The sequence below is a fragment of the Episyrphus balteatus genome, chromosome 1, assembly GCF_945859705.1.
Source record: "Episyrphus balteatus chromosome 1, idEpiBalt1.1, whole genome shotgun sequence".
Taxonomy (NCBI): domain Eukaryota; kingdom Metazoa; phylum Arthropoda; class Insecta; order Diptera; family Syrphidae; genus Episyrphus; species Episyrphus balteatus.
The window spans coordinates 60,240,332-60,254,906 of NC_079134.1; positions in this window are offsets into that span (position 1 = coordinate 60,240,332).

The following is a 14,575-nucleotide window of genomic DNA, read 5'->3' on the forward strand; positions in this document are numbered from 1 at the left end:
TGGAGTTCTGGCTCTTTTTTTTGTGGGTTTCTGACACCCTTGGGTGGGTTGAAAGTCCATAATTTATTTGTGGACTTATAACCCACCCAAGTGAGTCAGTAGTCCATTATTAACTTTTGGCCCGTGGACTTATGACACTGCACCGTAGTTTACTCGTGAGTAGAAATCTAGTACAACAACTACACATTCCTACACTCCGCGAAATAATTATAAGGACAACTTTATTTGATTCTTTTTAAGAAATGTAAAAAATATTTTTTGTATTTCTTTTATGAATAAGGAGACAAATATGTGGGGGATTAATTCCAACCATTGGTTTATTTAATTCATTAAAATAAAATATAACAATTATTTTTTCCGGGTCTAGAGCGAAATAATTATAAGGACACAGCTGTTCTTCGCCTTAAAAGTGAGGTTTAGCGGGATAATATGTAACCAAAAGTAAGTGAATTAACTGGAAAATTAATTTAAGGCCATTATATCGATTTCATAAGTACCTACAATTTTTTAGTCATATCAAAATTAGACCTGGAAAATCTATGACATAGATTGAATTTGGCAAACTTAAGGCTTACCATGAAGAGTGGCTGTCCAACTGGGAAATATCTAGAGGAATGGAAAGGTCCAATTGCGTAATAGATAATTTAATTTGCAAAGGTGGCAAGTATGGTTACCTTAAACCATCAGGAAGGAAGCCTTCGGTCGAGGAGAGAGCCAAAAGTGACAAAAAATTAAGTATTTTTCATGATAATTTGGCAGTAAGAGAAGTTTTCGAGAAAATGGACTTGGAAGTGGGAGTATGACAAGTGCACTAAATAATATATATGGGCAGAAAGTCGAAAAATGGACAGTTTTTAAAATAACAGGTTTTTTCCGATGACCATCTCAAACCTTTTAAAAGGGATATTAACTCTCTATATTGTATTTTACGCTATTTTTTAGTGGAATCCATAGGTCCATATCGACTTTTGATCAAAGGCTACAAGAGAAAAACATACTAAAATTTCAGACAATTTCACCGAGGGCCACTTCCCATACAAAATGTGCGGGGTCCTTTCAAATAATGAACTTAAATAAAAAGTTAACCGAGTTTCCAACTACTGTTTTTTTTATTATTTCAAAAAAAAATAACACAATAAAAGAAAAAAGAAGAAAATACAACACAAGGATTTTCAGTCTTTGCGTTGGTTTGGGTATTTCCATTGTGACGGTAATAAAAAAAACTTGGAAAAAATAATGCAGAAGCAACTTAGCGGCTTTCTCATACAAAACGGTCTTCTTACATCAAAACAATCCGGCTTTCGCCCAGACCATAGCAGTACCACAGCTATTTTGGAGGTTGTAAAACGGGTTAGAAAAGCATTAGATGCTAAAAAGGTTTCTTTTTTGGTTCTCCTTGACTATTCCAAGGCATTTTAAACCATAAATCACAACATCCTATGCTTAAAACTTTTGAAGACCTACAATTTCTCTCCAGATGCAGTTAATCTTGTGTCTTCCTATCTTTCGGAAAGACGCCAAGCTGTTGTTCTGGGGAATAAATCTTCTAATCTTTTACCAATATCTAGTGGAGTACCGCAAGGCTCCATTTTAGGTCCATCACTCTTCTCTATTTATGTGAATGAAGTACCTAAACTCTTACGCCACTGCGAAGAACATCTTTTTGCTGATGACATCCAGCTAATGAAAAGTTGTCATATCGACATGGTCAACGATTGTTTGGATGCAATTAACGTGGATCTGTCATCAGTTAGACAATGGTCAGTTAAATGTGGACTTACCTTAAATCCGCTAAAAAGCAAGTGCCTTGTAATCTCTAGGAGGCCTCTCGATTTAAGTAGTTTTCCAGATATCCAGCTTTGTGACTCAAAAGTAAGTAAGCAAGTAAGCAATTCACCGGTCGTGGGAACATTAATGTTTTAAAGTTTACGTAAAATTAGCAGTTTAATGTTCTCACGACAAATGAAATGGACTTACTTGATATTTTACACCACATACTCCTCCCCTTCTTTTTGAAAATCAGCCTATATTTATTGTATATGGATGTTTTTTTTTTTTTTTTTTTTTTTTTGGTTTAGGTACATAATTACATAATCAATTTATTCTTACAAAAAGGAAACAAATCAGGACAAGATATTGTATCTCTTTACAATAAATTCAGATACAGTTAAATAATTTTTTTTTTTTTTTTTTTACAATTGACTTTTGTTATTTATTATAATTTTTTTTTTTTTTATATATATATTACAAATGCAAATTTCTATCTATGTATATAAAAATATAAATTTACTATGGTTACACTATGTTTTTTAGTTTCTTTTTGTAAGTTAAAACGAAAAATTCAAAATGGAAATAGTGTGTTTTGTATAAATTTGATATTGCGGCTTAAACATTATATTGAAGGGAAAAGCTTACTATTTTATTTTCGATTCTCGTTTTTATTTTATTTTTACTTTAACATTTTAACTATATATTACTACACTGTATTTTAATTTTAATTTGTTTTACATTTTCTTTTTTTTTTATTATTTCTGAGAGATGTAATTATAGTTTTTTATTGTTTTTTTTTTTTACAGTAATAAATGTACAGTGCCGCTCACTTGAATAGCACACCTTTTTTTTTTAGTTATAAGTGCATATAATTCCTGTCTCTTAATACCAAAATTATCAATATTTTACTTTTTGGTATGTCCCCTTATGCACTCTCTCTGTGAGCGAAATCATTCATTTTCATTGACCCGTTAGTTAAATTTTGCAATTTTTTGCGGAACAACTCTGAAAAAAGTGCTCCTATTCTGGCTCACTTGAATAGCACATCCGCTTTTTTTTTAGTTTTCGAGTGCGAATCAAAGAAGGTAGAAACGCAGAAATGTTCTCCGATGTCTTTTAGTAATTTAAAGCTGATTTCAGTTTAAGTGGGTCCCACGAAATAATTGGTAGAGGAAGAAAAAGCGAAAATCATGAGTGCCCCGTCTATTCGCCAAAATGGTTAAAAAAATGCAACAAACCCGGAAATTTCTTTTCAATTTTTTTTTCGCAATGAGTCCAATTGTGAATAAAATATGAAAGGGTGAACAGTAAGTGCTGTTAGTGCAGCTAACAGAAGAGCGATTCTACGACTCGCGTCAAATTCACATGACTCTTCCGCCAAAATAAAGGAAAAAGTGGTGTAAAAGCAAGTGCTTCCATATTTAAACCACTGATTTCGACGGCTAAACAGTTGAAGCCATTAAAGCTTAGGACAAAACCATCGATAAACACCTCCCGTAAAGTGCAACTCCTAAGTTTCTGTCGATCTTATGACATGAAATAAAGCATGTTTTCTCCGATAAGAAAAAAATTAGTTTGGATGGCCCCGTTGGCTTAAACTGTTATTTTTATGATCCAATGCATGGCCCTTCTTTAGCATATCATGACAATAACAGTTTAAGCCAACGGGGCCATCTAAACTAATTTTTTTCTTATCGGAGAAAACATGCTTTATTTCATGTCATAAGATCGACAGAAACTTAGGAGTTGCACTTTACGGGAGGTGTTTATCGATGGTTTTGTCCTAAGCTTTAATGGCTTCAACTGTTTAGCCGTCGAAATCAGTGGTTTAAATATGGAAGCACTTGCTTTTACACCACTTTTTCCTTTATTTTGGCGGAAGAGTCATGTGAATTTGACGCGAGTCGTAGAATCGCTCTTCTGTTAGCTGCACTAACAGCACTTACTGTTCACCCTTTCATATTTTATTCACAATTGGACTCATTGCGAAAAAAAAATTGAAAAGAAATTTCCGGGTTTGTTGCATTTTTTTAACCATTTTGGCGAATAGACGGGGCACTCATGATTTTCGCTTTTTCTTCCTCTACCAATTATTTCGTGGGACCCACTTAAACTGAAATCAGCTTTAAATTACTAAAAGACATCGGAGAACATTTCTGCATTTCTACCTTCTTTGATTCGCACTCGAAAACTAAAAAAAAAGCGGATGTGCTATTCAAGTGAGCCAGAATAGGAGCACTTTTTTCAGAGTTGTTCCGCAAAAAATTGCAAAATTTAACTAACGGGTCAATGAAAATGAATGATTTCGCTCACAGAGAGAGTGCATAAGGGGACATACCAAAAAGTACAATATATTTATAATTTTGGTATTAAGAGACAGGAATTATATGCACTTATAACCAAAAAGAAAAGGTGTGCTATTCAAGTGAGCGGCACTGTACTTTTTTATACATGTATGCATAGGAATGCTTAAGTATAGGTTCCTACATTTGCTAAAATTAATTATATTTACATTTCAAAGATAACAAACAATTCTTCATATAACAGAACAATTCAAAACGAAAACTTTATATAACATTTATGATATTTTTTTTTTTTTTTTTATTATATAATTAAGGCTTGTATATAAATGATTTAAATTTTAAGAAAATCGCTCTCCAACGATTAAGTCTTGAGATCGAAATAGACAGGAAAACAGAAAAATGGGTACACATATGTATAGTTAATCAGACGGACAGTTTTTTAACGTTTCAACAAGTGTCAGATGCAGCCTCGAATACAGCATGCGAATCTGCTAGCCTTGGTTTCCTTCTGGGCCTTGGCTGAGGTCTTTGAAGGAAGTTGTTATTTCTTTGTTTTACACGAAAATACATTATTATTAAGAAAACAATGCCAATGATCATCAAAAGGTTTAGAGCATAATGATTGTAATCATGAATATTAGCCGTTACAGAAAACTCCTTTGAATTTTCAAGTGCTTCACTTATATTGTTTTTAAGCATATTAAACTCCGTATGATTTATTTCAAAAACTTTAGGTGGTTCTTTTGTTTCTATACCCGTGCCCCCCCAAAACCCATGTACTTATGTTAGTACTAGGAACGAAGGCCTCATAAATGGTTTTATTATAATCGGGATAACCTTTAATTTGCATTGTTGGGAGTTTAAACGAGCATGATGATCTAAATGTTAATGCTCCACAACCTGATACAGTAAGACTAGTGGATGATTGATTACAAATTAAATGTCCTGTTATATCATTTGTCACCGAAAAAATCCAAGAATTGGGATTTCTGAGTTTTTTCCAAAAGTTTTGCGGTGAATTTGATATAACTTTTACATCACATTCTTTGAGGTTATTAGATTTATGATTTAACAAAGAAACCTCGCAGTTACTTTGATTGGAATTAAAGATAGGTATGTGATTCTCACAGAACAATGCATTTGGTAAGAAACTTTTACAAAAATTAATCTCTATATCAGAAAGTGGAAAAAATTTATCGCGTGTCAGGGATATGGCGAGGTATGGAGTTGATGTTTCGACAGAATAAACTAAGTTTTTACTAAAGAATGGTAGCGGAATAAGTCCAAAAAGTTGATAGTCTTCTAGATCAAGTAAGGGTAAACGAATTTCAAAAACTACACTGCCATCCAAAACACGACCTTTTACGGAAGCCATTTTATAATACTCTGCCGCAGATCCCTGAGGTAATCTCAGCATTCCTGGTAGGTGGCTTCTAATATGAAGTAGCTGTTCGGTCAGTTGTTTTGGATTAATTATTTGTGGACTTATTTAAGCATGTTTGAGATCTAAAAAAACGTCTAAAAAAATTCCCTGTAGGCGCTCAAAGTTAGTTAAAACTAGAATTAGGTAAGAAACAAGGGATGATAAATCCCATTCCTGCTCATTGGCATTAAGAGAATCGGTAATTGATTTTTCCGTTAATTTCAGATAAGACAGCCACACAAAAAAATATAAAAATTCTGACCTGGGGTTGCGACTAGGTTTTTCATATAGTTTTTGGGTCGCTGAAACCGAATCCGAAGTCCGTTTTGTCCGGTTTTCGAGATAACCTCAAAAAATGTCACGAAAACAAAAATTTTTTTTCTCTGATCTGAATGTGCGAATATGTTAATCATATAGTTTTTGGATCTCTAAATCCAGATTCGGAGTCAATTTCGCCCTATCACATCAGGTTTCTGAGATATCCTCAAAAAAAATTCAAAACCAAAAAAACAAAAGTTCTTATCTGGAGTTGCGACTAGGTTTTTTATATAGTTTTTGGGCTTAGAGGATATAATATATGGAATGCTTGTTCCTATACCCAATACATTGTAACGCCATATGCATGGATAGGGGTCGCTGCCTTCGTTTTTCAGTGCGAGTCCGGTTTCGCAGCTGTAAATAAACACGCTTGTTGATGACAGCCATCAAATGAAAATAAAATGGAGGCATGCACTCATCGAAAAACTTAAAGAAACTAGAGCCCTCTATAAAAGCTTCACGGAACTAACAGCACAAGCACTCCATATATTATATCCTCTAAGTTTTTGGGTCGCTAAAACCGAATCCGAAGTTTATTTTGCCTTATCACGTCAGGTTTTTGAAATATCCTCAAAAAATGTCTAAACTAAAAAAAAAGTTCTTATCTGACATTTTTTGAGGATATCTCAATAACCTGACGTGATACAGCAAAATAGACTTCAGAATCAGTTTTAGCAACCCAAAAACTATATGAAAAACCTAATCGCAACTCCAGATAAAATTTTTTGTTTTTTTGGTTTTGACATTTTTTTGAGAATATCTCAGAAACCTGACGTGATAGGGCGAAATTGACTTTGAATCTGGATTCAGCGATCCAAAAACTATATGCTTAACATATTCGCACATCCAGATCAGAGAAAACAAATTTTTGTTTTCGTGGCATTTTTTGAGGTTATCTCAAAAAGCTGACGTGATGGAGAAAAACGGACTTCGGATTCGGTTTCAGCGACTCAAAAAGTATATGAAAAACATAGTCGCAACCCCAGGTCAGGACTTTTATTTTTTTTTTTTGTGTGGCTGTGTAATCGTTCAAAACCTCGAACTGATGGTTTATCTGGAAAATGGTACGTTTAAGAATGTTAGTTGTGGAGTCAGTTATTGAAATTTGTTTTTTTAAAAGCTCAGAAAAATGGTTTTCGTTAGTCTTGATTTTTAATATCTGTGCTTCTATATTTGCTGCGTATTCGTTGTCTAAAACACCAAACAAACCATGGGCTATATTTCCTACAATGTCTAACGGGGAACGTCTTAATCTAGATCGTTGGTAATTTTCGGAGTTGAAGGAATACAAAAGAATATTATTTTCTTCTATTACTTCTAATCGATGGCGAATTGCTTCTGCAGTTGGCATGCAGTGACGTTGATGTAGAACTTCGTTAGTGCAGAATTTCTCCATACGATCTACGTAGTTTTTTAGTTCATCCAATTCCTGCCAGTATGTTGACATATTGTAGTAGACGTATATGATCCAATGGCTGTTGACTGTTCCGATGTTGTCGAAATACACGCCAACTGCACGCTCCAGTTTTTGTATGCCTACTTTTTCATTCCCGTTTGCCGTTAAGGATGCCGTTATGAAGAATGAATGTAGGGTGAACGTGTATAGCGGAATGAGTAAAAGTAAAAATACATATTGGGCACGATTCATTATTTTTGTTTGCGTAGAAAGGTAGATACTGCTGCTGTCTGTTTTTGTGGGTAGTAGTAGGTACTGGAAAATTTAAAACAAAAACGGAAGGGTTTAAGCATTTTTTTATGTGATTTTACTCAAATGTTTTCGAAAAAAGGTTTAAGTCTATTATTATGGACTTTTTCGAGTTTTGATCCTCTAAGTATTGTTGTATTTACATCATTGTGAACTTGTTTAACTTCAAAAGGGCCAGTGAACAAAGAATATAATTTGTTTTTCCTAGCCATGTCCTGAAGAAGAACCTTATCTCCTACTTTAAAGCAATGTGGACGAATGTTTCTATCATAATATTCCTTCGTTTGATCTTACTAGTTTCTAAATTCGATCGAGCTTCTTGGTAAGCTTTTTATAATTTATTTCTCAACTGGTAGAAATAATTTTCATCGTCGTAAATTGGAGAAGGGGGTTTCTTTATGTTGTGTGGCATATCAGAGGTGAAACCATATAACACATCCATAGGTGTTAGCTTTGTGCTAGCATGAGGAGTGTTGTTATGGACATACATGGCCTGACGGAGCCATTCGTCCCAGTACGCTGGATCAGCACTTGAAAACGATCTTAAGTACTCTATTAGAGGACCATGATTCCTTTCAAGTGCACCATTAGACTGCGGATGATATGCAGTTGTCTCCAGTTTATTTATTTTCAAAAATTTACAAACCCTTTTGAACAAGTCACTGCAAAAATTTGAACCTCTATCTGTTAGTAATTCCTTTGGAATTCTATACCTACATATTATTTCGTTGAAGAAAGCCCTCGCAACCATTTCCGCTTCCCCGTTAGGGAGTGGATAACAGTCCATAAAACGAGTAAGGTCATCTGCAAAGGTTAAAATGTATTTGTTGCCTTGAACAGTTGTACAATATCCATAAAAACTTTGTCGTAATTTTTTGACGTAATTTTTTATGGTTTCAAACATTTTCTTCCATCTAAAATATGGGCGTATACGAAGATATGTTTTAAGAACTCCTAGATGACCACCTAATGGAGAGTCGTGATATCTATGAATTGTTTTGATGATTTCATCTTCTTTTTCAAGAATTATAAACGTTTTGGTCTCCTCTTCGTCATCAACACTACTTCTTTCGTCTTCCACATCACAAATACTTTCATTGTTACTCGTATTTGTAACTATACTTGCGAAGTTTGTATTTAAATTTGGTGATTTTGAAGAAGTAGAATCAGACTCATCCTGATCATTAGCAGTTTTTTTCTTTTCCTTTTTAGATACTTGTAAACTATTTTCTAATTGATCTTTACTATCAGTTTGAGCCTTATGAACCTGAGCTCGGGTCAAAACTCTAACATTAGGACTTTCATCGTCAAGTGTCTCTATACGACTCCGGCTTAGCGCATCAGCTACCATGTTCTCTTTACCTGGTTTATGTTTAATATCAAATACGTATTCTCCTACTTTAAATTTAAAATTTGCTAACCGCGTTGAATCATTGGTTATTTTAAAAAAATGAATTAAAGGCTTATGATCGGTATAGACTGTGAACTTTCGGCCCAAAAGATAACATCGAAAATTTTTTATTGCCCAAACCATAGCCAAGGCTTCTCTTTCTATTGTAGAGTAACGACGCTCAGCCGGGCTTAAGATTCTACTCACTTAAATTGCGACTGTACACAACGATATCATCTACACTTAGGAGCAAAAAAATGGAATCAAATTTTGCGTCCTGTAAAAACGATAATTGGTTGTGAAGTAATCGACATACATGAATGTTAATGGTACCATTGAAAAGCTTGAAACAAAAGCTTTAAGTCAGTGCTAAGAACTCAAAAATCCGTTCGTTGGTTCCATCCATCTAACATAAATGAAGTATGTAAGGAAAAAAAAACTGAAATTAAAACACAAATTATCTGGAAAAATTAACATTTAAAAAAAATTAAGTGCAATTCATTGACAGACAACGCTAATACTATCGTTGGAAAAAAAAAACTGAAATTAAAACAGAGAGTATCTGGAAAATTTAACATTAAAACAAATATGAAGTGCAATTTATTGACAGATAGCGGTAACACTATCGTATGTATTTTTATGTTTTTACCAACAATTCAAAGTAAAAACTACAAGCTTTAAAATGAGACCATGAGACTTTTAATAAAAATATTTTATCCATGGCAATTTTTGTTTTTAATATAATATAATTTATTTGATTCCGTTTTTTTGCTCCTAAGTGTAGATAGACGAAACATTTAATGCCTTGGAGACCACTTAGTATATGATTCATAAGACGTTGAAAAGTAGCTCGAGCTCCTTTCAAGCCAAAAGGCATCCTGTTAAATTCGTAGTGCCCTGTACTTGTACTAAAAGCTGTTTTTTTCACGGTCAGCTTTGTCTATCAATACTTGATGATACCCACTGCCAAGGTCTAAAGTTGAAAAATATCTACTATTTCCCAATTGATCGAGAATGTCATCAATTCTAGGAAGAGGGAACGCGTCACCAATTGTGACATCATTGATCTTGCGGAAATGAACTACGACTCTGTATTTTCGTAAACCATTTTCATCAGCTTTCTTTGGAACCACTAACAAAGGACTATTCCAAGGACTTTTGCTATCCGCTATAATTTTATCTTCATACATTTTATTCACCTGTTCATTTATGATATGCCTATGGACTTCTGGAAGTCGATATTGTTTCGTATTAATAGGGTTTTGGTTTTGAGGAGTTGGAATTTGGTGATAGATTGCGTTTGTATACTCGAGTTTTTCTCCTTCGAGATGAAATATATGGGAAAACCTGTGGCATATTTTTTGAATTGTACACCTTTCTTCAGGATTAAGATCTTCTCGAAAATTTAGTTCCTTAAACAATTTTTTCTTCCGTTCTTCTTTTGTTATTTGGTCAAGTGAATAATTACAAATAGGATATACAGTTTTCTTAAATTTTTCAGATGTTTCATTTGATAATTCTTTAAGGTCAAAGTTATTAAGATGAACAAATTTAATTGGACAGTCTTTTAAAATAACTTCTGATATGCTTGCATTTGCTAAACTTACTATAATGTGGCCATTTTGGACTTGACCGACAGATGATGCTAAATAGATTTGTGGGCTTATTTCGTCAGAACAACAGACAAGTTCAGTTCCATCGGAAATATTTATAAGACATTTAAAACAGGCTTCACTGCGAGGGGATATGGTGGCAGTGAGCTTAGCAATAACTTTATTTTCATTTATTTTGATAAGATCATCTGTCGAAGATGTTTCTTTATATGATGTACAAGTGTCTGTTGGAGTATCAACTTTTCTGTCACCTTGCGAGGGTGAAGAACAAGTATCTGTTGCGGCATCAACTGTTCTTTCACCTTGCGAGGTTGAAGAGCAGTTAACTATCCCATAAAAGTCCTTTTCCAATTTGTTAATAGAATAATCACCGTGCGAAGATGATTGGGAAACCGTACAGATTGAATCTGTGGTTCTATTAACAGAAGGATGATTTTGAAATGTTGAATGTTGAGACGATTCAATAGACAATTGGTTTGTTGTGCTAGTTTCGTGAAGGAATTTTAAGAGTTTATTTGGGCCCTCTATGTTTGTGTACTTAAAAAGAATGTCCTGACCCAGAATGCCATCGCAATTGAAATTAAACATTTTTTCGGTAACATACAGCTTACATATTATTGGTGGTTCTAAAAGAAGTTTGGCTTCGATAGAACCTAGTGTAGTGCCTTTTGCATATATTCCGTTAATGTTAATTGCATCGTCTTGATTTAGTAAAGCATCGGTGCCTAGAACATCTTCATTAATAAGACTAATATCGGACCCAGTGTCCACTAAAAATTTTATTTTTTTGTTTAAACCTATATCGATTGGTATTTCTACTATACCATTCTTAATGTATTCATCATCATGGTTTTTTTCGTCGGATGGTTTACTGATACTATTTTCACCCACCCGACTGCAATTTAGTTTTTTGTCACATTATTTTTCTCATCCCAACGTTTTTTTGTGTAGCAATTTGTTATACTATGCCCTGTTTTTAAACAGAAATCACATTTTTGGTTTCTTGTTTGGGCGTAATTAGTGGTCATAACAGAAGGTCTCTGAGTTTCGTTTGACCTGCTCTGACCCCTACTACAGTCCTTTATGCTGTGTCCGTAAGTCTTGCAATTCGGACAAAACTGTGTAGTTTGTCTTTTCCTACACTCTTGGTAAGTATGGTTTGGCTTATTGCAAAAGTTGCATCTTACAAATTTTAAGGCTTTTGGATTGGCATATAAGGCTGCGAAAACGGTTGAGGAGAAGGATGCGAAAATGATTGAGAGTTTTGTTGGAAAGAAGGATGCGAAAATGGTTGAGTATATTGGTGAGATGAAGGTTGCAAAAATGAATGAGAGGCCTGTTGAGATGAAGGTTGAAGAAACGAATGAGAGGGTTGTTGAGATGAGGGTTGCATAAATGATTCAGGGTAAGTGGCACTCGGCATTGATGGTACACTGCTATTTTGTGACCATACTGGGTATAAACTAAACTATTTGTTTCAAGCTCTAAATTAAGAATAGCTTCGCAAAGTTTATTTACTGATGTTTCTTGTGAAGGTATGATATATTGCCTTATAACAGGGTTCAAAACACCTGCTTTGATGGCATATGTCGCTGCCAGTTCGGAATCAGTGATTAGAGCCTTTGCGTCTTTTGGAAACTGTGCAGAATTTTTACATTCCGCAACCAGATTCTTAATTCGCAACAAAAACCCATTTAAGTTCTCGGTGGGGAATTGTCGGCATTGTCTTAACTCATTGTATAATTGTATGTATGTTTTCCTTGGCAAGAAATGTCCTCTGAGTATTTTTTCAAATTCCTCAAAAGATTTAAATGAGGAATTTTGCATTGCCAAGTATGCATTCCCTCTTAATTTTGCCAAAATTAATTGACAAAATGCTGATTCCAGCAATGCAGGACTTAACTTGCCTACAACAGTTTAGAAATGAGTTAAACTCAGTAATAAGCCTATCATTTTGATCGCCGTAAAATGTGGGAATAAGATTCGAAATTAGTTGAATCATAGCGGTTTGAGTACCACCAACTAAAAATGATTCGTCATTTGTCTTGTCTCCGTCTAATCCCATTTTTGTTGGAGACGCGGTTGGGGTTCTCGAGGGAAATAATTTAACACCTCCAAAGTTTTCAAGTTCTGTTTTGAACTCTTCTGTTGGATGAATGTGCTTTTTTAGGTTTTTCCCTAATGAGCTTGGACTTTCCAATCGCTCAACTATATCTAACAATTTTTTATCTAATTTCTTATTATCTAAAACTAATTTTTTAATCTTACTTGTCTCGTTTCTGAAGTGTTTCCCGGAACGATGTCTTCTTATTTCCAGCTCAAGTTCTTCTTCTAGTTATTCGTCTAGTTCCTCTTCTGGTTCTTCAATAGTTGGTTGTTGATGAATTTCTGCTGTTGTTAAAGTTCGGTTGAGGTCTTCCTCCTCACCTGACATTTATTTCATTGCGATGGCGATAATTTAGTTTTTTTAAATTTTATAATTGCGGTAGTTAATTATTTTTCCACTGAGTCACATTCAACAGAACATTTTTTGTTAAATGTGTGTTGGTATTGCTTCTTAGAATTTAAATTTTTATGTTTTTTTCTTATGATATCGCGATTTACCGGCTGCGCCAATTTGTGGAAAAATTAAACAAAGCGAGTGGTGGTTGATTCATGACTGACTCTCAAAGTAAAAGGTAAAATCGAATGTGGTGTCAAATAAACAAATAGTCAAGTAAGCAATTCACCGGTCGTGGGAACATTAATGTTTTAAAGTTTACGTAAAATTAGCAGTTTAATGTTCTCACGACAAATGAAATGGACTTACTTGATATTTTACACCACAGACTCAAAAGTCGAATTTGTGGATACGGCTAAAAATCTTGGCATTTGCTTTAATAGAACCTTGAGTTGGAACGACCACATCAATCAAATTGTTGGTAAAGCTTATGAAGCTCTTCGATTATTGTGGCCAACAAGAAATTTCATACCGTTGAACACTAGAAAAATGATAGCAAAGACACAAAGTCGTATCCATTCTGACATTCGGTTGTGAAATTTTTTGTAAGCTTGACAGTGTCAGTGAGAGGAAAATGAATGTAATTTTTAATAATATCGCACGCTACATTTTTGGTCTTACACGCTACGATCACATCTCCGAGTCCTCTAGAAGTACATATATATGGAATTTCCTTTGACAACCTACTTAGATTTCGAACTCTTGTCACGCTCTTTAAAATTATCTGTTCGCGCCAGCCTTCATACCTATATGATTCATTCCAGTTTTCGCTTTCAAGACGATCAAATCATTATTTCTCGCTTCTCATACCTTACGTCCGAGCGACAGTTTCTTGTTAATGCAGCTCGTTTGTGGAATTCCCTTCCAATACATGTTAGGAATGTGGACACAATACGGAAATTTAAAAAAAAAAAACTTATTTGTATATTACTAGATGGGGCTCCAGTTTAATGATTGCTGTTGATGTTGCTGCTGTTCTGTTAACTTGTTTTCTTTTGCTATTAACTTTGTTCATGTAATTTTTATGGGATGTAAATATTAAAAATTGCTTCTATTATTTTTGTTTAACTTTTATTTATATTTTTTTAAATTTAATTAAAGATGCCTTTTGTAGTTTTTAGGGTGTCCATTTGGGACCTTACTAAAAAGAGAACATTTTCCATTCGAACCTTTAAAAAAAGAGGACTTAGAAGAAAAAAAGGGAACAAAAAGAACGTAACATAAGCAGTACAAATCTATTTTTCCTAAACAGTTACTTAAAAGTAGTGGATCTAGGACACAGGATTATACTCATCAAACAGGATTCACGTTAATTATGATTGAAAATTTGTTTTTTTTTTCAAAGAAGAACGCCTCCATATTCTGTCAAAATTTTACTAAGGGAAACAACAATAAAAGTTGGCGGCAGCTGAGCAAAAAGATGAGAATTCTTCAACTTGCGCTACAAGCTACAGCCACAGCTACACCATTTTATTCAGCCAGTAAATTACACTCCCGCCCTTTTCTCCTCAGAAGAAATTATTGAATGGGGAACAATTTGCTGACGTTTGTTT